The sequence below is a fragment of the Toxorhynchites rutilus genome, chromosome 3 (genome assembly GCF_029784135.1).
Source record: "Toxorhynchites rutilus septentrionalis strain SRP chromosome 3, ASM2978413v1, whole genome shotgun sequence".
Lineage (NCBI taxonomy): Eukaryota > Metazoa > Arthropoda > Insecta > Diptera > Culicidae > Toxorhynchites > Toxorhynchites rutilus.
The window spans coordinates 28,594,852-28,619,868 of NC_073746.1; the positions used below are offsets into that span (position 1 = coordinate 28,594,852).

The 25,017-nt window shown below is 37.1% G+C and overlaps 1 protein-coding gene across 1 annotated transcript in view; it reads left to right on the forward strand.

Moving 5' to 3' along the window:
- Positions 1-1,027: 1,027 nt before the first annotated feature.
- Positions 1,028-25,017, forward strand: part of LOC129775504 (potassium voltage-gated channel protein Shaw-like) — a 245,201-nt gene continuing 221,211 nt past the window's right edge. Inside the window, exon 1 of the mRNA XM_055780316.1 lies at positions 1,028-1,617. The gene's annotated coding sequence lies outside the window, so the exon portion shown is untranslated. The remainder of the gene's footprint in view (positions 1,618-25,017) is intronic.

Consider the following 25,017-nt stretch of genomic DNA (forward strand, 5'->3'; position numbering starts at 1 on the left):
TCCCACTTTCAACAATTTCAAATATTCCACGGTAAATTTCAAATTATGTGATGATAATTGCCCATCCCATATAATATTCCGAAATGTCAAGATGTGATATTTATTTTTTAATAGCTGAATTAACTGTTTTTTTTCTGAATTGTAACACACGTCCCCATTGTGAGTACATTTTCGAGAATGAGTGAAAACATCCGCAATAAAAAGTTCTCTGTCATCAGCTCGTAAATTGAACGCCCTGATGCATTTACAATCTCTTTTGTTGGAAAATATTATTCCCCTTTGAGTTCGCGCTGTTTGCCCAGAATTTGGGCAAAGTGAATAAAATCACAAATGCACGGGCTTGGCTCCACGCCAGCCCCTAGCTCTCAGACCGTATTCACCACACGTACCACTTCCCGGGCCAGACAACGTTCCATTAATATAATTCGCTGCCACAACTATCACAAAGGGAAGCGGGGAAAAAATCTAAGAAAAAAACTGTTTTTGTTGGATTTCCCTTTCGCGTCTTCGGCTTGAGAAAAAAAACCGTTTTCACACACCACTCACCTTCCGGCACTTTCCGGTGGCCAATACAATAAACAAAAGGAAGTCAGGAGATAAAGAAGTGTTTCCATTTCTGCGCCACCGTATCAATTCGTTTGATCTCGGGCCTTCCTTCATTCCGAAGCCCATCTCATCAGTATGCCGTTACATTCCGCTGCAAACACATACTGAATGCGCATAGCATCCAGGGTGCGGGAGCGAGGGGGTGGAAAAGATGGGAGCGCAGGGCATTTCGATGAGTAAACATAAACATTCGAAATATCAACAGTTTTCCCAACGCGGCGGCGGCGGCGAAAAACACGTGTCGAGTGTCCGAAATTCATCCCAAACCGGACGATGCGAGTGCGCATCATCGCGAGATGAACTCCCACCCGAGTAGTGTTCAACAGGTTCATTTTGGTGGAATCGAAGTTCGAAGCTGACGCATGGTTGGGATGCTGCGTGCGGATTTCAAATTCAAGGATCAGTTCGTTCTGAAACTCGTGGCGATTCGGTCGGGTCGGGAAACGACTTGCTTTTTCTGATCCAGAAGTGATTTCTTCAGATGAGTGGGGGAGAAGAAACTGATTGGGCACTTAAGTACCCCAAGTGGTCAATTAATGAGTGTGGTTTAACACAATTTGGTCACAAGAGCGTGTGTGATTGAAGAGGAGGAGGAATTGGTTGTTTTGTTGTCGTTCTCGTAAGTGGATCTCAGATCGGGAAATTATGGCGAATTACAATTAGTGCTGGTGATAAGTGATGTGTGGTGAGATTAGTGTTGATAATTGGATGAAATATCACTCAAGTGACGGCATAAATCGCATTAAGTTGGGAAACGGAGGGAAGAGTTTGGGCGGATCGCTTTGAATGGATTATCGCTGTTGGATGATGAGAAGTGATACGATTAAGATTCATCATTGGTTTCCACTGAGGAAATACTAGTGCTTTAGGACATAATAAGTTCTGCCATTCAGATCTTCTCGTTGAAATCTGATATCGAGACGATGGAATAACTCCAGCTGTGCAGCTCGTGTTTGCGTTTCAGAATTGAAGCGTGTAGTTCTACAGCTTCAGGCTATACCTGCTGCCTAGGTAAGTGAGATATGAAATGGAACTTTCCATCTTCCCTGTTGAACAAAGTTTTCCACGGATGTGATCTTTGTGAGTTGTTTCGTTGGTTCAGTTGTTATAATCATAAAACTAAGTTAATTATGAAACAACAAAGAAACGGGGCTATTGTATGGGATTTAGTGAGAGCATTCGCAGGTTTCTATGTGGTGAGCGAGCGTAATCGATGGGATGCAATGAAAATTTAATGGCGCTATCATCGTTACATTGTGTAATAACTGTGCGCAACATCGTGTTTTTCGAACTGTAGTAATGTATTGAAACCTGATGGGTATCGATAACTACCATGCAATATGATGCACAGCACAGGGGAATTATTATTTTGCTATTTCATTCAGGCGCCGACGTCATTTATGCTCCCACGCATATTCATAACAATTATCTGTTATCATTGTCCTACAATTTCAATATAACACAAAACAACTAGAATCATGCAAAGGTATTCCGTACGCTAGATTTACTGAAATGAGCTTCATAAAATTCTCTGACATAGCCACTTTACATCAATGACAATACCATCAAACAATCTATGATTAATTCTGAGAGTTGATTTCCCACGCTACATTATTTTTTGCTACCATTTGCTGTTTTTATGTTTTTATATAGCTGGAAAAAAGCATAGAAAATAATCCTTCAAATTAATTTTAAAAGAGCCATTCCAAGTTGAACTCCTTCCATGAGAGAAAGGAAGGCACTTTGCTCGATTTCGATGATGTATTGTCATTTGGGATGGACACAGAGTCATTCACTTATCCTCCGCGTGGGTTATGGCTGTCGCTGTTCGTAAAATGCGGAAGGAGGGCTTTTTAAAATTCAATTTTCTGCCTAATGTACTCCCACGAACAACTGGCAATGGTTGAATTATATTATTCAGTGCTCTTGTTACATTCTATCTATAAATATATTTAATGAATTCGGTATGTTTTTCATAATGCAATAGTAGCTTAAAATTTCATTCCATTGTGTCAGTTATTAATCTATACCTTATTTCTGTTCGCTCGAAGATGGCATAAAATTAGAAAATACGTGTTTACTAGCGCAAATCGGAAGAATTTCATTTAACGAACGGGAATCGAGCACGAAAATCCCCTAAGGATATGTGTGACGCTAATCACCTGATCATGAGAGTGGATATTTTTTCAGTTTTTTCTTCTCCGAAAACATACATAATATTGTATGTTAATCGTATAAAAATGAGTGTGAATAAATATTTCAGAAGTAATGCTCCAGGTCGATTCGGAACTTATTCAACATACTTTCATTGTACAAGTTAATTCTGATAAATCTGTATATGAAATCTTGTTACATTGACTTTAAATGTTTTTTTTTTGCTATTTATTTTTTAACATAATAACTAAGTGACTACATCAACATACACAATTTCTCACTCAATTACACTAATGATTCTGAGCTTCAAAATTAACTTCATTCTTTTTTTCAAATATTGAGATAAGTATTTCGCTTCCTTCAAATGGTTTAACATTATTTTGAAAAGCTTCGAAATGTTTGAATGACATAATTGGGAACCCTCACTCTGATATTTATTTAGTTATCAGAAAAATTCAAACAATTGGAAATTGAGAGGAATTTTAATTGTTTCATTAGGAGTTTTAATGGTTTCGTTTGACTATAACGTAAGTAATTATAAATGCTGCATTGTTCCACAATACTAAAGATATTTTCACCTGCATAGATAATACGATATCCTTTGTTACAAAGAACCAAGTTTAAGACTAAAAACCAAAAGAACAATCGTTTTCAGTAAAGAAGCCAAAAACTAATTTTCTTCGTTCGTGGCTTCCACATCACCAGCTTATAGTTTATTGTCATTACTCTTCCTAAATTTTTGACGTAGGACTACGTCTTTCATTTATATACTGGGGTGTAAGTTCAAAATTTCGAAAATAAAAGCGTTACGCCGGAGCAACGAGATTTTGAGCGATAATACCTCTTCAACAACTGAACGAAATATAATGATAAACGTTCCATTCGAAAGATAAAATGTCTACACGTTATCTGCTTGCTACTTTTTATCCAAAAAACTTGTTTCAATAACCCTAGAATTACTTTCAAAACTATTGAAATCAAACCAATCGGTATATAAGCAAGGACCGCTCGGAAATCCACTCGGTTGTGATTGCGCAACGATTGAGGTACGATCGCTGGAATGTATGGATGTTTCCCTAACACAGACTTCAAAACCATGGAGCCTGGGGAAATCGTCGTTGCAAAATAGATGCAAACTGCGGGTATTTTTGTACTCGCTAGCTTTTCTGCAAATCGGGATGTTTCTCTAACACAGATTTTAAAATCATGGATGCTGGAGGAATCTGCATTGCAAAATGGATGCAAGTTGCGGGTACTTTCGTACTCGCTTGCATTCTTGCAAACCGGAATGTGTTTTTCCAATACATATTCCAAGAAGTTGGGAAACTCGGCATTTCGGATACATACAAGTCGGCCACCATTTTTACACTCCGCAATTTATTTTGCTAAGACGGTCTACGAAAGCTGGAACAAATGCTCGATTATTCAAGACTGCATTGGAAGATATCCCTTCATGTCGCCAGCTCAATAAATTTCTATGCATACCGTTCGATGATTAGGCAAAATGTTGATAACTATTTGCTGCAATAACTACTGCCATGATGCATGAATTGATCCAGATTGGGATTTGTTTGCAATTGATTTCGTAAATTGTTTTATTCATATACTAGTTCAATCAATTATTCAATCAATACACACAAAAGATAGCTCTGCGCAGCGGCTATATCGTACCCAATGAGTAACATCCGAGGTGCAATTATTGCTAATTGAAGAAATACAAATAATTTCTAAACCAAAACCAGTCCTACGCCAACCTTGCGGTTATATCATATACCGCATACCGGATGGATATAAAATCATTTGTCTTCCAATTTTCCAATTTTTTATGCCGTAACAACACTCCTTGAAGTGGGTTGTTTTTACACAAACGAACAGAACATTTATATATATATATATATATATATATATATATATATATATATATATATATATATATATATATATATATATATATATATATATATATAGAGAGAGAGAGAGAGAGAGAGAGAGAGAGAGAGAGATATCAATCAATTTGTTGATGTAATAACTATTGATGCTGTGAACGAATCTTGATGACTTACATACCAATCGAATAGGATATTCAAAAACATTTGTTTGATGTGATTTGTTGATATGTTTGACATTACAATTCAATAGTCTGTAAATGGTTAAAATTGGTCGCTCGAAATGCAAATACAGATAACAAGCACTGCAACATGTGAATAGTCACTGTAGAGAGGAAATATTGCAAAAACATATGTATTTTCGGAACGGGCTAGACCTTAGAAGCATAGCGTTTGCATTTTTTACTACATACAATTGGTGCCGCTAGCGAGCAGTCAACATCAACTTTTACCGCGATTTTGTTCGAGATTTTAAATCCCATGTGGAACTGAATGAAATTATACAAAGGGTCGGTTTTCATGTCGTCCGGTGGTGAGCGCTTGTGTATTTTTGCACCACAGGCACACATTGTTGTTGTTCTTATGTGTTACCAAATGTAAATTGAAATGGTTATCATGCGGTGGCTTTGATGTTTTGTTTATTAGTTATGTTTAATGATGGTGAGTGTGGAACAAATACGATTGCCTGTGGTCGAGTGTATGCCAACTGGAATATACTGTTGCGATATTTAGAAGAAGAAGAATGTATAAATCATTAATCAGTCATTTCCACCTGATTCTACAAAATCACGCTGAACATCGGTTCTTTTCACCAAAACATTCCACTGAAAAGTTATTTAAAACGACGATGTATTCTGAAATAATCTCCCATGTGATAAACGAGCGAAATGAATTGAATAATTTCTTAGTCCTACGACAACAAAGGGAAATATTCGCTATTAGGAAAAAAATATACTAATAATATATTCTCTTTGTTTATAGTAGATGAATATGTGTAGCTGTTTTTTCGTTTCAAAACTTTCATGAAGAATCATACTGTGTTCGTTGATGCAAAGTCCACTAGAAGATATATTTGTCAGAATAAACTTCATGACGAAAAAAAAAATTCTTATAATAAAAAATACGCTGCGGTTGCGGTACAATCAGGGTTGCCAAGTGAAATTTAAAAAATCAGGAAGAATGAAAATAAAAATCAGGATAAACCAAGATAGTACATTTGTCGATTTTTGGGGAAATAAAAACATCATTTTCAATCAAAGCATTATAATTTAATTTTATATCCATAGTTCTGTTTCACAATCTTTCACACAGCTTAAATATTCTATCCGCCAAGAACATGTTTGCTTCCTCGTCGAAAACTGCTGCGAGCCATACATGTGAGAAACAGGTTGCTTATTAATGCAGAATCCATTCCAAATCCCACCAGAAACTGAGCATATCTTCGTTCGGGCGAAGACCAGATATGTTAAAGAATTAATAAGCATGATATAAATCCTCGCGAATTGCTAGTGTTTCGCCTGACTTTTTGATCGTTTATATTTTTTTCTGAAAAATCTACAGCATCAAATTTTCACTGAATTCATCAATGCTTTGGAATTGATCTTTACTCAACAAATGGGGAAAGTATATCAGCAGTGGAATACTTGTTGAATTTTTCCAAATTTTAAATAATATATAGTACGATTATATATATATTTACCATAGTCCCACCATTAAAGTTGACTCTATATTGAATCAAACGAACAAATTACATATAAAATCTTTTTATATTGACTTTGGATTCAAAAATTGTCTCTTGAGTAATTTTAAACTCTGAAACGTATTCCTACATTAATAACTGTGGGGATACATCTACATACACATTATCTTCAATAAAGCAATGTTGTTCCTCAAACATAATCTCGTTGTAAATTCATAAATTCGTCAGGCAATCTGGTTTGATGAAATTTACTAGCACTGTTTTAAGAAGCCAAAGACAATTGAGGGTAGAGATAAAAAGTTAAGTATAAAAATTATCTTAATGTAAGATATATACAAGTGCGAACCGGAGAACTTTCATGGCAGAAAACTTTGGTATGGAAACCAGAATATTTATTACGAATAATGTAAAGAGTACAAAAATCAGGAAAAATCAGGATCATTTCGAAAAAAAACAGGATAAATTGAGTGTTCGTCAGGTTATCAGGGAGTGTGCTAAAAAGTGTGGGAAATCCTGAAAAATCAGGAAGGTTGGCATCTCTGGGTACAATAAAAAAAATTCTATAGAATTTTTGCATATTACACGTTCCGGACGCGAGTTTTCGTGTTTGAATTGGATTTAACAAACGTAAATATCTCAATTCAATAATTACGAAAATTATATCTTCTTTGACTTTGAGCATTTCTGTCGCACACCACATGAACACCACATTTTAATTTATTATCAATATTATTGACAAAATTTTAATTATTTTTTTAACATTTCTTTCTATCTCACTTGGGATTATTTACCATTTGTTTTATCCAAAACGTTCCATCCATATAAATGGTATTCGAGTGATCTTATTTTTCGTAAATGCTTTAGAATCTCGTTGTGTGGTAACCAGTGTTGCCATAGTTGAATCTGTACCAGAGGGGTTAAAAATCTTTCTCATCTGTACTTTTTTAAAAAATTCCGAGGCATAGTGGGAACGTTACAAACAAGGCATCGAAGCACCGAAAAGGCAGCGAACCGTCAATTCTTTTTAGGTTTACAATTTTTGTCCACTAAATGTTAGAAATTTCACAAATGGAAAAAAAATCTGTATCAATCTGTACTTTTTAACGAAAATCTGTACTCTGTACCGTACAGAATCTGTACCAAGAATAACGACAAAATCTGTACTATTCCAGATAAATCTGTACGTGTGGCAACACTGGTTGTAACATTGTTCTTTTATTTGCTTCCAACTTCCTGTCATTTTGTTTCTTTTTTTCTTTTTTAACAGATTTCAATACATATCACGATCAAAAAAAATATTCGCGTGATAAAATGAAAACGTAATATATTCGACACAGTTGTTTTTATTAAACGAAAAATCTTTTTTTTTCTCCAATATGATTTAAACACAGTATAACATGATATAACGAAATTATAGCTCACATAGCAATTTCTCGTGTTTCCTCAAACACATTGTAGCTAAATTTAAGTTATTTTGTTCTTTTCATTCTGTCGTATTATTCAATTTTGCCACAAATTGATTTTAAATTCAAGTTTTGTATGAATTGTACTCTGTAAAACAGAGATTTCCGGTTGATTACTGTAACTATTTTTCTTTTTGACGTAGGACTACGTTTTTGATTTCTATATAGGAGGGACACTAGGGTGCCAATGAATGTATGGGAAAAATCGACCCTAAAATTTCAAAAAGTTACCCTATACAAAATCTTCACCACCTCGAAAAAACACCCTATGCCGAATTTCAGCTCAATCGGGAGAGTGGCGCAAAGCGGTCAAAGTTTGAGTTTTTAGAAAATCGAAAAATCACCCAAGGGGGAGTAAAGGAAATCGCGGTTTTCGAAAAAAAAATTTTGATGCCAAATGTCATGAAACGTCAAGATCTAGCGTCATCACGAAATTTTTTTTTGGTCAAAAATCGGCATTCTGGGACTTTTGGAGTATAAAACGAAAAGTATGGTTTTGGGTGCCAATAAAAATAGTTATCTCGATTTTTCATTCGGAACTAGCTACGAAATGTTGATTCATACACCCTATGCAAAATATTAGCTCATTCGGGCTTCATTTACTGGTGTCACAAACGTTAAAATTTGAGTTTTTTGATAAACGAAAAATCACCGGGAATCAGGGTATAAATAAATTGGTGCCAAATGTCTTAAAATTCCATGACACGTCGAAATTTACAGTTATATAAAAAAATTGTCAAAAATCGGTTTTTCAGGCGGAAGTGCCAAAAAACATTTTTTTTTGACAAAAAAAAAGTCGAGATAACTGTAATTCTCGACAAATAATGCAATTTTAAGACATTTGGCATAATTTTTTTTTTAAAACCTCGATTTTCGGTGATACTTCGTTTTTCAAAAAAAAAATCAAATTTTAACGTTTATGACACCAGTAAATGAAGCCCGACTGAGCTAATATTTTACATAGGGTATATCATCGTGCAAATCAACTTTTTGTAGCATGTTCCGAATGAAAAATCGAGATAACTATTTTTATTGACACCCAAAACCATACTTTTCGTTTCGTACTCCGAAAAAAAAACTAAGTCCAGAATGTCGATTTTTGACAAAAAAATATTTCGAGATAACACTAGATCTCGACGTTTGGAATCATTTTTTTTGTTCGAATACCGCGACTTCCTTTACTTCCCCCTTGGGTGATTTTTCGATTTTCAAAAAACTCAAACTTTGACCGCTTTGCGCCACTCTCCCTTAAGTCCGTTTATTGAAATTCGGCATAGGGTGTTTTTTCGAGTTGGTGAACATTTTTTATGAGGTAACTTTTTGAAATTAGAGATGACCATTTTCATTAGCACCCTAAGGGTCGCCCTGAGAAAAATGTAACGATTCATTAAGAGTTTTCAAATGCATATAACCCAGAATCATTCTTACGACTTACGCTATAATATATACCATTAGACGGCAAATTTATCCAGCATTTTTTTCGCCTGAGACATCACCATTGAAAACACTATAACGGAAGAACAATTTAACGAACAAGAGAGGTATGTTTTGCGAACGAATTCGAACGTAAATAATGTGTTATGCTTGCTTTGTTCCCGTGAATGTTGTGTGCACACAAAATTGTGTGCAATAATTCGTTGTATCGAATTTATCAGTCAATGTGTAGGATCAAAGGTGATGAAGATGATGGGGTGGGCTAGTGAGCCTAGGGGCACGGTTGTAAGAATAACGTAGGACCGTGATTGTTCGGAATAATTGTTTTTTAATGTAATTCTTTTCATTGGTCAGAAATCTGTTATTTTCTCTTGAACGTTTGAACTCTCTTGAAACTCCAAATGGTGGCCCTAAAAAGAGCTATTTATCATATGTACTGATATCCCTCAAACGGGTTGTAACAATTAAAGTGGTAAGATGTATCATCCGCAACTTCATTGACCAGAATTTTCGAATTTCTTGCTTGAGCATCTAGGTGTACCACGGCGAATGATGGACCGGCAGCTTCAGACGTCAATGAAACTGTCTTTCCAAGCTTCCGTTTTCTGTAACGCCTAACACGTTCAGCAAGTTCAGTATATGTGGATCGGTAAACGCAAAGAATTATGTCCTCATTGATTACATTAAATTGGAACTGTATGGAGAAGAAACAATAAAATGTTGGAAATACTTACGATTTGATGATATTTTGAGGCAAACTACAAATTAAATCCTAAAGCTGCTTGATTTTTAGTGTATATTTTATTGTATATTGTTATTGTATACTAGCTGACCCGGCAAACCCAAAATTTTTTTTGTCATCAATACCTCCAAACATTCACGTTTTCTTACTTACGATCATGCGTCCAATCGCAGAACTGTTCATCTTCTAATTGACCCTTTACAATTCAATTTAATAAAAAATTCCTAGGACTTCTACCGAAATTCATCATTATAATATCAGATTATTTTCAGATACAATTCTCATTTTTCAATCTTTTGCAAAGGGAGGAGGGAGGGGTCTCGAACTATCGTAAAAATCTTCTCCGGTCCCCAAAAACCCCTACACACACATTTTTACCTCGATCGGTTCAGTAGTTTCTGAGTCCATAAGAATCGGATTTTTCGGGAACTTCCAGACCAAACTGAATTTGGAAGCCTTCAAGAAATAGTTTCCGCTTTGAAACATCGAGGGTTCTTCGACTTTCCAATTATCATCAATGGATGTTTAGGAGTACCAGATATATTGTAACTTGAAAACTATCCGGTTTTTGTCAGCGACGCCTTTTTTCCTCCAAATGAGTCAACGTTTATCTGGTAATCATTTTGAAAAATAAGGTTAGTTCATTGCAAATATACACCTGATCAACAGGCGAATCATAAGTCTTGAAGTAATCGAAAAATTGTTCTTTGAAATTATCCATTGCACAAACTTTAAAATTAAGACAAGAATCGCTGATAATTCTACCTACCAATATTTTATATTTCTTATAGTGCTCGATGATTTCAAATTTCATGATTTCATTCGGGTACCTGTCGCATTCGGATATTTGTTACGCTCGAGAGTTAGGAATTCGGGTGAATGTCTTTCGGGTAAATGTGACACAATCCTTGCATGTGTCTGCAAAGACATCGTTCTTGTTGTTTTCTGATGTAGCATTACGTCTTTCGGGAATATATTGGAGTACAAATTGAGAATCGAAAATCGAGTACATCGTGAAAATTGTCCAATTCCAAACGTTTATTGCTCAGTCACTTCATGATGGATTGATGAAATGTTTGCGTCAATCGATTTCGGCACTCCATAACATTTTTCTATATTGAAGAAAATAATATATTTCATGAAACTAACTATCGAACAATTGAAAAATCTCAACCCCTATCCTAACGGAAATACTCACTTTTGAATGGGCGAAATTGACGATACATGCGGCGGGTCCCTAACAGAGACATCAAAACCAAGCTGCCTGGGGGAAATCGGCATTGCAAATATATGCAATTCGGGGGCATTTTTGTATTGCAAGTAAGGTGGGTGATACGATTAATTCTAGCAAATAAAATTTTAATTTGGAACTTTAATGTTGGTTGCTTCGTGAAATTTTATATCAATGACCGATCGTGTATTGTAAAACATTTAGCACAAGTGTAAGTGTAAAATTGTATATGGTAGCAGTTGTGTTAAAAATGACTTGATATATGAAAAAAATTGTTTCAATTTTCATAAACAAAAACCAAGGTGTGTTCCCGCTCGAGAACGGATTGTTTGGTTTAAGCTGTCTATTTTGTTGTGTTCATTTTCACCCAAGGAAAGTTAATACGGCGAGTAAAATTTTTAAAGTGAAGAAATATTAGAAAAAGTGATTTCCTATATGCCCTACATATAGTATTAGGTGTTGTTAGTCCAATTCAGATACGCATTGGGTTGAATAGACACTCAGAAAGTAAAATGCATAAAAGAAAATTACCTTTTCCATTTCAAATATGTTTTCTCTATATTAAAGAAACATGTTTTTACTGATGAGAAAAATTGATAATTGTTCTCGGTATTGGTAATTATCATATATTACATTGGTGGTTTTTTTTCTTTATTTCATCAATACATGTCACAGGAGGCATCTCGCCTAGGATCACAGCGAGTGCTTTTCATCATATCTCGTTCCACTTCAGTATCTTTTAACGGATACGCACCATCCAACGACTTTTTACCATCCTTCTGTCATCATCACTCGGTAAACGCTGGTTGAGTGAACACACAATACCCAACGACCAAACAAAACGGCCCTTTCCAGGGCCACCGAATCATTATCAAATAATTTAACGGTGTAATTCTTCAAACATTTCCAAAATCAACAGAAAGACTAACGGAATTCTACGGAACGGAACTATGCGGTCGTGCCTCGGACACAACCCTCCTGTGACTTTTTTATTCCATTCGTTTATTTATTTTTTATTTTTTAGTCTTAGGATCAAAAGGTAACAAACATAACTCTTAGACATTTTATTCTGTGAAATGAAGTGATTACTACTTTGTTCAGTCGGCAAGCAAGTTGAAGTAACGCTCAAAATCTTGCACCTCCAACGTAACGCAACGTAATTTTGCTAAGAGACAATGAAAAACTACTAAGGTATTAAACAAGTTCAGTGCTACAGTACCGATCTAGACAGCGAGCAATCAACAGCACTCATTAATGATGAAGCTGAGAGTTGCTTTGAAAATTTAATCGCCTCTCTGCTTTGAGAATGGTTTGCGCCGCTTAGCTGAAATATTGCCTTCCGGGGCCATCCACCATCCCAGAAACATTGGGTACCACATATAGTTTGCAAACATTACATCTGCATAATCTAATATGTAATCCTACGTCTCTTCGGCTATGTCCTCGACATTTGACTGATGACTGGTTCCAACGAAGTTTACATAAATTTGAACATAAATTGAAAAACCCTTTTTTTGCGTCATTGGTCGGTGACAAATCGGAAGCGGACTTTTTTCATTTTTTCAGTTTATAGCTAAAAATCAATGATGTCCGAAGATCGTAGTTCGTAGACCCAAAATCCACAAATTTGAGTACGCTTTCAGTAAAAGGGAAAAAAAATTATGTTATGCTGAGCTCTTGTGCAGTAAATTTATTAACAACAATTAAGTAATATATTTCAAGCTGCGATTTCATGATTGAAAAAAGTAGTATCAAGTAGAAAAAAAAAACTAGAAACTTTTTTATTTTTTTCATTTTTTGAGATTTTTAAAATAGATTTTCGAAAAATTGACGTTTATAAGATCGTTTTCTAGCCAATTTGCTGTTGTTCCCAGGGCCGATAATCCATTGAAAAGAAAAGTCTATTGTAGGTCTGATGAAATCGGTGCGAGGAAATCCAGTGTTACTATCCACCATTTATTCACTTTAAGTTGGTAGTGTATGAACCTTGATTTATTTCACAATAAAGAAAAAATCATGCAAAGAAGGATTAATAAAAAAATAGAATTCATTCTACTTTCAGTCTTCGGAGAAAATGAACCTCTACATTTTATATTGGACGGATTTGTACATCTCGGTCTCAACCAAATAAATTAGAATTATTGTTTTGAACTTTGGTTTGGTTTCTATGACGTAAAACCTTATCCAAATGACATATTGGTGTAATACACCATGTAATCAACAATTTCGATGCATCAATGGCAACTTAAATTCACATTCACTCTGAAATGAAGTCCCCTCGATTTTGCTCCAATCCGTCGAAATCAGAACTATTTATTTGTATTGTTTTCTAGTTTAAAACTCTATAGATGTGTAGTACGACTATCTTCTATTCTACATTAAATAATTTCGCAGCTGAAGCTGGCAGATAAACTTTTGTTCTGAGATTACACAAAGAAGTGATAATAGTAAGCGTTGCAGCAGTATTTTACAACACAACATTTACGTGCGTCATCCTACAGCTTCCGTTTCTCCGGGCTATATCGCACGTCAGTTCCTTTGCTGTGCTAAAAGACCTGCCTGTACGGAATAAGTTTTTTCATTACCGAGTCTCATTCGCTAGGATTTGCTCACCCCATGAAAGGAGCGCTTCCCCAATCAATTTCTAAAGGGCTTAGAACACAAACGATGTCCTGCGGGTCTCTCTATTGGACCAACTTCTGTGCGGCTCCTACTATCCTTTGTTTTAATCTTCCTGGGACTCTTTGTTCCATTATCCCTCCCTCTCGAGAGTTGTACATCATGTGCAGGGCCAAGATTTCGAGCTCGATTACGAACCTTATTACGAGATCAAAGTGATAGCGTCATGGTTTGTTTGGTTGGGAACAGCATTGAAGATAAATTAAGAGAAATTTAATGCACCTAGAAGCATCCTTTCCGCACCGAGGGGTCTCATGGATTATATTTAGCCAGAATGTGAAACTGTTTGGAGACAAATCAGTTCTGATTGTGTACTTACTGTATTTCGTTTCATTAAACACGAAAAAGATAATCACAGAACGGTAGACAGCAAGATGATTTTTCCCTCATTATTCCCAAACCATTTCGTCTCGATTTTACGAGCACTGAATAATTCCGAACGGACAGCTGATCTGCTCTTATTGGGCACCCGATGCGACAGAAAGAGAAAGTCAAACGGCGTGTCTTTTGGGAAGTTCAAAACATTTTCGTCAAAATGTCTTCTTCTTCTTCTTCAATGGCACTAACGTTTCTAGAGGAACTTCGCCGTCTCAACGTAGTATTACTTGCGTCATTTTTATTAGTACTTAGTTGGGATTTCTATGCCAAATAACACGCCTTGCAATGCATTCTGAGTGGCAAGCTCTAGAATACGCGTGATCACAGTGCAAGTCGGAGGAAATTTCTTTGACGAAAAATTCCCCCGACCAGAACGGGAATCGAACCCTCACACCCGGCATGTTAGTTATGACGCTAACCACTCGGCCACGGGTGCAGCTCGTCGAAATGTCAGAGAACACAAAACAGTGAAAAGAAGAAAAAAAAAACTTGAAAGACAAGAGGTTCCGCTGGCTCAAATTCACCATCGATGATGGCAAACCGGGGTAGCCGTTGGGAGGTGGAACGTGAAAAAGGAAAAGTTGAAAAGAAAAGTTGTGGCTAACAGCCGGGACAACAATGACAGCAACAATGGCGGCCAAACAACCCAACACAAGCCGGAGAAAAGAGCAGGAAAAAGAAGGCAGCAAGAAATGGAAGTGTTTGAGTTGGGGTTGAGAACGAGAAGAAATGTTTTTAATACACGCTGATTGTAGGTCCTGGCGGAAAGGCTCCGCCGTTGCGAAAGTAGCGAAGCAACCGTCGATCTGGTTAGTAGCCGCCGGGAAAGTTAGCAGTGTGTTGTAGCATGAATCAATTATGAATTCATGATAATATTGCAGGCCGGTCCGGCGGGCAGAAAAGTTTTAGGGTCCGGATTTATGGTAGCGTTGAATACGTTAAAATTGGAAAAAATACAAATTTATTGATTGGGGTGTTCCAGCAGCTGAAACAGTGAGAAGCATTCTTTTTTTTCTCCTTTTGTACTAGATTTCTGGTGATTAACGAAGCTGCGGAGTTTAACGGGGGATTAAAGTCGGATCAAGATAGGCACTATACACGCTGTTTGCTCCCAACTCAAATTCAGTACATTATTCCATGGATTAGGAATAATACTCGATTCGATGTCTGCACAGGATAACATTCACCAAGAATCTATTTCCGTTATCGGTGTACTAAATTGGTTTTATCGTATTCGAAAGTTAGTAGAGAATGGAATCATATGGGTGAACTAAAGTTGAATTTATTCAGACGCGATACTGTCAATATGCTTATCGTTTAGTTCCTACAACTAAACAGTCTATTCTAATTCTGCACACTCGCAAAAAAAAAAGTTTGTAAACAACCAACACTTAACTCAATATACTGCCAGTCGAATGTTAATTTATTGAATTCTGCGAAATTTTATATCAGAACCGGGGGTTCCGATCGGGCAGTCATCGGGTGCAGACGCATTTTAGTTCGCTCCGCGTTTGGTTTTTTTTTCGTCGTGCAACATGTTCAAACGTGTTTCAGTTTCATCCACCGTGTGAAAATGTGTCAAATGTCGGAGTATCTTCGAAAAGTATTTGCTCAGAAAGGCTAAAAGTGTTTTTTTCGTTTCCTCGCCAATTTGCCAATTCATCGAACCGGCTCAGACTTGTTCGCGTGTTATCTCCCTATCAGTTTTAGTGCGAAGTGTTTGTGTGTGTATATGTCGTAGTGCGTTTATCACCACGGGAGAATCAGCAGGCGTTATGCCACATCGTGAGCTAATTGCATCTCACCATTCTTTTTGTGTTTTGAATTCCCCTTTTTCCCATTATAATGGGCTCGCCCAATCATTATAGTCATATCCAGAAAACATGTTTTATATAGAGGGAAAAGTTTTTTGATTATCGCCCCACTCACACATGGCGTTGAAAACTATTCGTGTCGCTGTGTTCTTAATCGTCGCGCTCTCTGTGTTGTTGGGCGACGTTCCTCTCTTAGACGTGTATGTGTATGTAAAGTGGGTATTTGTTTTGTAGCTGACTGATGCTTCTCCAGTTTGCGAGTAGCGAGAGCGGAGTAGTACAATGAGCTGTTGGCGGGCCTGAACCGGCCGGATGCGGCGATATGAGGTACAAGTCTTTCTGATTCTCGCGTACCATGGGCTCTCTGCTCCTAATCGTCACACGCAGTTATTTGCTATGACGTTCCTCATTGACGCGTGTGTATGTGTAGAGAGGGTGTTTGTGTTGTGGAGCTAAGGGAAACTGTTCATCTCAAGTTCTCTCTTCTCTTCTCCAGCAAGGTTCTCTTTTCTCTTACACATACATTAAACGGGTTTCATTTGGTTTGCACTGGCATCCGCATCACTGCAATTATGTGTAGCCATTCACTTCTCGCAATTGCATACGATTCGTGCAGCCGCATTTGATGATTTGATGATTTGTATGCAAGGTTAAATACACTTCGTCTCGTTTTCGCCGTGGGGTGGCGTTCGTAATCAGGCTCATGGTTTAATTATGTTAGAGATTTTTAATTTCATAATTTGAGTCAGAAGACTCTAATTTTAGTTTTCATTTGAAATAAATTAGTTAGTTGAAAGAATTTATGCATTTATATTAGATTTTGGTTTTTCAATTCAAGCCACTAAATTGAGTTTATAAACTCAGACTATAGGTTCTTCATCCGTTTAGTGCTCTTGGTTAGCTTCTCAGGTTTCCGAAATATAACTCCCTGTCATCGTTATTAGAGTTCGATACAGAATACGCGGGATGAATAACGAAATATATCGCCCGTCTTATTGGTTCCATAGGAATTCCCTCGGTTACCTTTTCAGGTACCCCAAAGAGACTCTTCGCCGTCATGATTGAATTTAGATACGTACGTACGATAAAATAACAAAATATATAGCCAGTCCAATCATACTAACAGGTTTTCCTTTTTAGAATACCTAATGATAATCTCTGCCGCGTGTTATGATTTTCAGAATTTTGGTTCGTCGAGTGGTCGATAGTTCGCCTATATATAATCACATCACTTACCACAGTGAATCCTAATTCTTATCTCTCCCTACTAACAACTATCCCTTCCATGATAAACGCTAGGGAACCACGCTATAGAGGCGATCCTTCTGGCCTTCGGGCGGCGAATATCATACTAACATTCCTTCCCTTCCCCTGGTGACTGTAAGGACGTGGCCGGCGTCGTTATTGACCATTTAAAGCTCGAATCACCGAAAATTGCACAACGAGAATGATTTGCTAGTCCCAAGCGTCATTCTGTGTGTTCTTTGCGCAATTTGGTTGGTTCAGGTCAATCACGGAGAGCAACTACGAATTGTACAGTCTACCCAAGCTCAAGCTCAAGCTCTGCGAAATTTTATATCAGAACCATCAGTGGACGATTCTCAACGATTTTATACTGCTACTAGCTGACCCGGCAAACTTCGTACCGGGTCAGCTAGTAGCGTCGACATAACTCTCGTTCAAGATTTTTCAATATGGAATAAATGTTTGATAGAGAAAATAGAATAAAGACATCACAAAATCCGACAATTCCTTTCTCGAGTTTTGCTCTTATCAACACATTCGGTGATCCATTTCTATTTATATAGATGGATGAAGATATAGGAGTGCGTTTAATCGCATTAAAAAAAAATTCAGTTATCATGATTGGTTGGAATATGTGTATTATTTTTACGGGACCCTCTCTCCATTTCAGAGAAGGGAGGGGTGTCATACCATCATAGAAACATTTCTCATATTCAAAAACCTTCACATGCCAAATTTTGCTCCGTTTGATTGATTAGTTTTCGAGTTATGCATAAATTAGTGTTTTATTCGTATGGTAGTCTCCCCTTGGAGAGGAGGGAGGAGTGTCGATTCACCATAGAAACGTATATCGATCACTAAAACATCTATATGGCAAATTTGGTTCCATTTCCTTGATTAGTTCTGGAGGAGTGGGGAGTGGGAGGAGTGCCCCCTTAAACCTCCATGTGCCTAATTTCATTTTATTTGCTTGATTAATTCTCGAGTAATGCAGAAATTCGTGTTTCGTATGTGTGGCAGCTCCTCCTTAGAGAGAGGGGTGGAGTGTCTAACTGCCGTAAAAACATTGATTGCACCCTATAACCTCCACGTACCAAATTTGGTTTCATATGCTTGATTAATTCTCGAGTAATGCAGGATTTTTTGTTTCATTTATATGGAAGCCACAAACCGTTTATGATGTGTAATGAATGATTTATGGAAGATATAGGAGGAACACCACTCGTGCTTTAAACCCATCCAAAATTGATAACATAACTTCAAAAAATTTAATTATAAAGGGGGTTTGGTAGCTGACTCGGAATCTTTCCGCAAAAAAAAATCATATTCGATGAAAAAAAACTTAACCATGCATTTGGTCAAATCTCAACACTGACAGAGTCATTCATATTTTCTCTCAGGACTTTGTTTGACTTAATATGGTTCTAATTATAAAGGATGTTACATAGAACGATTCCGTTGATTATATTTGAAGGATGCAAAAAATCGCTGAAGGATGCTGTTGCAAAGCATTTCAATGAGGGAAATCAAGTATCATTCTAGAACCACGTTTTATGCACATTTAAATGATTTTCTCCTAAAAATACATGATAAATTTGATTGCTTCCATCAACCGAACTGTTGCTTACTAATCAATCCACAATTTACCGATCGGGAATTGAACCCAATGCCTATAGCAGCATTAGCCATGAATTTACAAGGAATTCCCCGCTTATAAGATTTCCGATAAGGATCGACTAATGCGATCTCTTTTGAGTCAAGACAGCTGAGCAATACCAAGTCTCATTCTAGCCCATACGTCAGGCCCAGTAGCCCTACCAAGGCATGTCAAGAGAATTTCGAACCCGGAAAGCACCTTGACCGATCAGGAATTGCACATATTACCTATTTATGCACATCGCGCTGGTGTGATCGATGTGCAGTATGACTTGCATGTCGTCTAAAGACGACGCTCGTAACGAAAGGGTTAAAGACGTGGTCAGCTTCATTATTGATGATTCAACTTCAAATCATCGGAGCCTGTACAACGAGAATGGTTTTAATCAATCAGTTACTATATACAGTCTCCCTAGCTCAAACTCAAGCTCCACATCAAATATTCATCTGGCCTTTCAATTTGATTGAGTGGTGTTTAATGTTCGTCCGCTGTAATCAGAGATCCAATGAACGTACGTTCGCCCAAAAGCGCTTTAATTGCTTCTCAGAAGAACTAATCCATTGGCAATTGGATACTCAAAATACGTCGTTGTTTCAAGTGCTATGCATTCCATGTTTCCCGTGCGAAGCAATTTCAAAATGCGATGAACAACAGACACACATTCCATCCGACTCTCCTATTCCCGATGCCTTCAAAATTAAAACACTGAAATGAGTTTCGGCCACAAATTCCCCAAGCCACCAACGACGCACACACACCCAGCTATTCCGTCATCCGTCCGGACTTTAGGGAAATTTTGCTTCCGAATTTCCCGGCGGCACGCGGTCGGTCTAATATTGCACGGCGACTTTCGGGTATTTCTTTGTTTTAATTCATCATTTTTGCAAGCTCAGCAAATATAAACAGTGCTCCTTCTCGCCCGCATACACACCCACCCACGCACAGCAGCTCGCACGAACATCCGCAAGTGTGTAAGTGTGCCGTAATGTCATGATGAGATGCTAATTTTGCTTGTTTACCGAGGAGATTATTACTGCCAAGTCGGGAAAGAAAAATACCGGGAGTACCGAATCGGGTACTGGGTTGAGCTGGGACAGAGTTGAAATGTGCGAGAGCAAATACAATTTTCTGCCAGCAGACGTCTTCATGGTGGTTGATGGCGGTGTAATTGAATGTCATGCAATCCTTTTGGGAGCGGAACTTCTTGGTTTGGTGGATAAAGAAATGGAGCGTCGTTAGTTTGGATAGGAAAAAAAACCCTGTTTGAGTATTAAGTCGGGGTAGTTGCCATGTTCGTTACATCAAACCAATAGAATGAAACGCGGTCGTAGAGTATTTTGAAGGGAAATAAATATACATAGTCTATTTATTGTATCAAAACAAGTAGTATCATCTCTTCAAAGGCAATGGACGCACTTGCATTCATTGCATTAATCATTGCGTACTGCTTTGTTTATATAACCACACAGAATGGTTGTGGTACCGTCGATGGGGGTAAAAATAGGTCAAAAATAGTAGTTTCCGAACTTTTTGTTCAATAACTATCGTAAATTAGAGTAAAATACAATTCTGATTACGTAGAAATGTTCTCTAATGATGAATACTCGTAAGGCCTTCTACTCATTAGGCAACCGCAACCCGATCTCTGATGTCAATCGTAGCGCCAACTCAGCTCTGCACATTGAGGCAACTCAAACGTGATGTAATCGTTAAGTTTAATCTGTCATCATAATCTGCAAAATAGCTGACAGATATGCCTTTTCTTTAATTGACAAAGAAAATCTCATAAAGAGCGAACTGCGGGAAATGTGTTTGAAAAAAAAAAACTTTAAGTGAAATTTTTCTGAGCTCTAGCAAAATGAAAACAAAAACAAAACTAACTAATTTTGCAAATTTCATCAAAAATTATGCGCGACTTTTGAAAACTCTACAATAATATCAAAATGTTCATACATCAGCAAGCCGTGGAATAAAGGTGACGTATAATTTTCATCATAACGAATATTTCAGATTTTCTTTGTGATTTTTCTTTCTCTAAGACATTTCAGCGTTTTGAAAACTTTTTCCGGAAGAAATAGTGCAGTAACTGGACCCATTTGTTCAGCGAGTGAAATTCCCCGAAGAAGATATTCGATTTTTGCATTTTCAAGTACTTTCGGTGTGTGAAGCTGTATTGAACCTTGGAACAGGATTTTTGAAGATTTCTTGCCACTGGAAAATATAAAGCAGCTAAGTTTTTGTTTTGTTTTTATTCTATTTATCTGTTTCTTTATTTATTTAATAATTTTTTTTTAATACATATATAATTATTTTAACTTCTGTACGTGTTAGACGTTTTATGCTCTTTCTACTCTCAGTTTTGTTTCACAAATTTTTCTAAATGGAGGGGAACGAAACCTCCGATGTTGATATGACCATCGTTGTTTTTCTGAAGTTCGTCCTTCAAAGAAAAAGAAGAACCAATTACTGTCAAATTCGACACCCAACCCAACAAAAAATTCGACACAACCAACAAATGATCCTGTATCACTCACCTCGGTTCAAAATCCAATTAATTCTCTTCAGCATTCAATCATTGAGAATGTTCCTTCCAAGAATCTTTCTCGAATTCGACAATACCAGAACGTTTCGGGATCATCGAAAACACGTTGGGTGGTATTCTTCCGTCCCAAAGGGAAACCTTTAAGGGTGACCCAAATTTGCAAAGACTTGAAGTCTAAGTACTCAAGTGTCTTGGAAATTACAAAAGTGAATAAAGACAAACTTCGTGTTGTGCTCTCGGATTGCAAAGACGCTAATGCGATTGTTAATAATTCTTTGTTCACTGATGAATATCGAGTGTATATTCCGGCACACATTGTTGAAATCGATGGTGTGGTTTCGGAAAAATCTCTCCAACTAAAAGATTTCGAAAACGCAGAGGGTATTTTTCATGATGTAAAACTTCCTCATGTGAAAATTTTGGAAGTAAGATCCCTGAATTCATTTTTAATGGATGGTAACGAAAAGAAATATTTCCCATCTGGTTCTTTCAGAATCTCCTTTGAGGGCACAGCTCTTCCAAATTATGTGCTCATTGATAAGCTTCGTCTTCCAGTTAGATTATTTACTCCCAAAATTATGACATGCACTAATTGCAAACCGTTAGGTCACACTAAAACTTTCTGTTGCAATAAAATTAAATGTTCTAAATGTGGAGTCGACCATGATGAAAGCACTTGCAATAAGGATGCTGATAAATGCATTCTTTGTGGAGGTGTTCCTCACACAGTTAAGGAATGTCCAAAATACAAATCCCGTTCTATTAAACTTAAACAATCACTTAAGGATCGTTCTAAGCGAACCTTTGCTGATATTCTTAAGGCAGCTTCACCTCAGGTATCCGAGGTTTCAGAAAATCGTTTCTCTGTTTTATCAGAGGATGATGAATCGGATACTACTTTCGATCCAATAATCGCGAGAAGAGCTAGAAAGAGAAAAAATACTTCCTCCTCCAAGCCTGCTAAAAAAAGAGGGTTATCCTCTAATCAACCAGAAGCTTCTTCTCATTTTTCGGCTCCTTCCAACAGTAACCCTCCTGGTTGGGGATCCTCTAACTATGACGTTCATTTCCCTGAGTTGTCAAGTCATTCCAGATTCGCTTCTCAATCGGCTCCTGAACCCCAATCATTAACAGGAGGTATTTCTTTTTCTTCGGTTGTTGGATGGATCTTTGATATTTTCGGAATTTCAGATTCAATGAAATGTCTCATTTCTGCTTGGCTCCCTACTATCAGTCAGTTAGCTAAGCAAATGGTTTCAAAGTGGCCCCTTCTCTCCTTCATTAATTTCGATGCCTAATTTATTGAATGAGTCAGAGAAATCTACTATTTTACAGTGGAATTGTAGAAGTCTTCTACCAAAACTTGACTCTTTCAAGCAAATGCTCCATTTTTTGAATTGTGATGTGTTTGCTTTATCTGAAACATGGCTTCGTTCGGACAATGTGTTAAACATCCATGATTTCAATATTATTCGTTTAGACCGTGATGATTCCTATGGAGGAGTTCTCATAGGTATTAAAAAATGCTATCCATTTTACAGGATTCCCTTGCCTTTAGTCACAGGAATTGAAATTCTTGCGTGTCAGGCACGTATCAATGGTAGAGATTTGTGCATTGCTTCTATTTATATTCCACCAAGTACAATGCTTAATTATCGAAACCTTGTGAATATAATTGAGCTTCTACCGCAACCTCATCTTATTTTAGGAGATTTCAACTCACATGGAATTGGCTGGGGTGAGTCTTTTGACGATCGCAGAGCTAATTCTATTTATGATCTATGCGATGAATTCAACATGACAATTTTGAATACAGGTGATATAACAAGAATTGCTCCATCACCAGGCCGCGTAAGTCGCTTAGATCTATCCCTTTGTTCTTCCTCTTTATCATTAGATTGTTATTGGAAGGTTATCCAAGATCCACATGGAAGAGATCATTTGCCAATTACCGTTTCTATTTCGAATTATTCTGAATCGTCAGGAACTATGAATGTTCAGCATGATTTATCTAGAAACATTGATTGGAAGAGATATTCTTCAATTATTTCAGAATCAGTGGCATTAGTTCATGAGTTACCCCCGTTAGAAGAGTATAATTTTCTAGCTGGATTAATTCATGATAGTGCTATTGATGCTCAGACGAATCGTTTTCCTGGGAATTCGTTTCGCAGTCGTCCTCCTAATCTGTGGTGGGATCAAGATTGCACAGATCTTTATATAGAAAAATCGAATGCGTTCAAGGATTGGCGTAAATCGGGTTCCTGCGAACATTACGAGAATTACATTTATCTGGAGCGTAAATTCAAAAGCTTCATAAAAGCCAAAAAAGAGGTTATTGAGGTAATTTTTTGAATGGGCTTTCCGGAGAGTCTTCTTTGAGCACTCTTTGGAGAGTTGCCAGACAAATGAGAAATTCTTCTCATTCAAATGAACAGATTGAATATTCTGAAAGGTGGATCTATGACTTTGCCAAGAAGATATGCCCAGATTCAGCCCCCGCTCCACCTCCCTTCCTGGAGACATCTGATGATATTGCGCCTCCATTCAGTATGGCTGAATTTTCGCTTGCACTTCTGTCATGTAACAATTCGGCGCCAGGGTCAGATAGGATCAAATTCAACTTATTGAAAAATCTACCTGATAATGCGAAGAAACGTTTGTTAAAATTGTTCAATGTTTTCCTTGAGCAGAACGTTGTTCCACATGAGTGGCGACAGATTAAAGTTATAGCTATTCTGAAACCTGGTAAACCTGCGTCTGATTGTAATTCTTATAGACCAATAGCAATGCTTTCTTGCATTCGCAAATTATTAGAGAAAATGATTCTAAGTCGCTTAGACAGCTGGATAGAATCCAACAACCTTCTCTCACCTTCGCAGTTCGGGTTTCGTAGAGGCAAAGGAACTAATGATTGTCTTGCTCTGCTTTCATCAGAGGTTGACATCGCCTTGAGTAAAAAGCAACAAATGGCATCAGTGTTCCTAGACATTAAGGGTGCCTTTGATTCAGTTTCCATTGAGGTTCTTTTTGAAAAACCTCATCTAAATGGGTTTTCTCCAAAATTAAATAGTTTTCTGTTTAACATTATACGTGAAAAACATATGAGTTTTTCCCATGGTTCTTCGTCAGTTTTACGAATTAGCTACATGGGTCTCCCTCAAGGCTCATGTCTTAGTCCAATCCTTTACAACTTTTATGTAAATGACATTGATGTTTGTTTATCAGGTAATTGTACTTTGAGACAATATGCAGATGATTGCGTAGTGTCGGTAATGGGCAAAGACAGTATTGATCTGTATAATCCCTTGCAGATTTCTCTTGATAATTTGGTTGATTGGGCTTGTAAATTGGGTTTTGAGTTTTCTACTGAAAAGTCAGAGATGGTTGTGTTTTCAAGAAAACACCATCCTGCTCAACTGCAACTTAAACTTTTGGGTAGAACAATTAGGCTCTCTTTGTCATTCAAGTATTTAGGAGTTGTGTT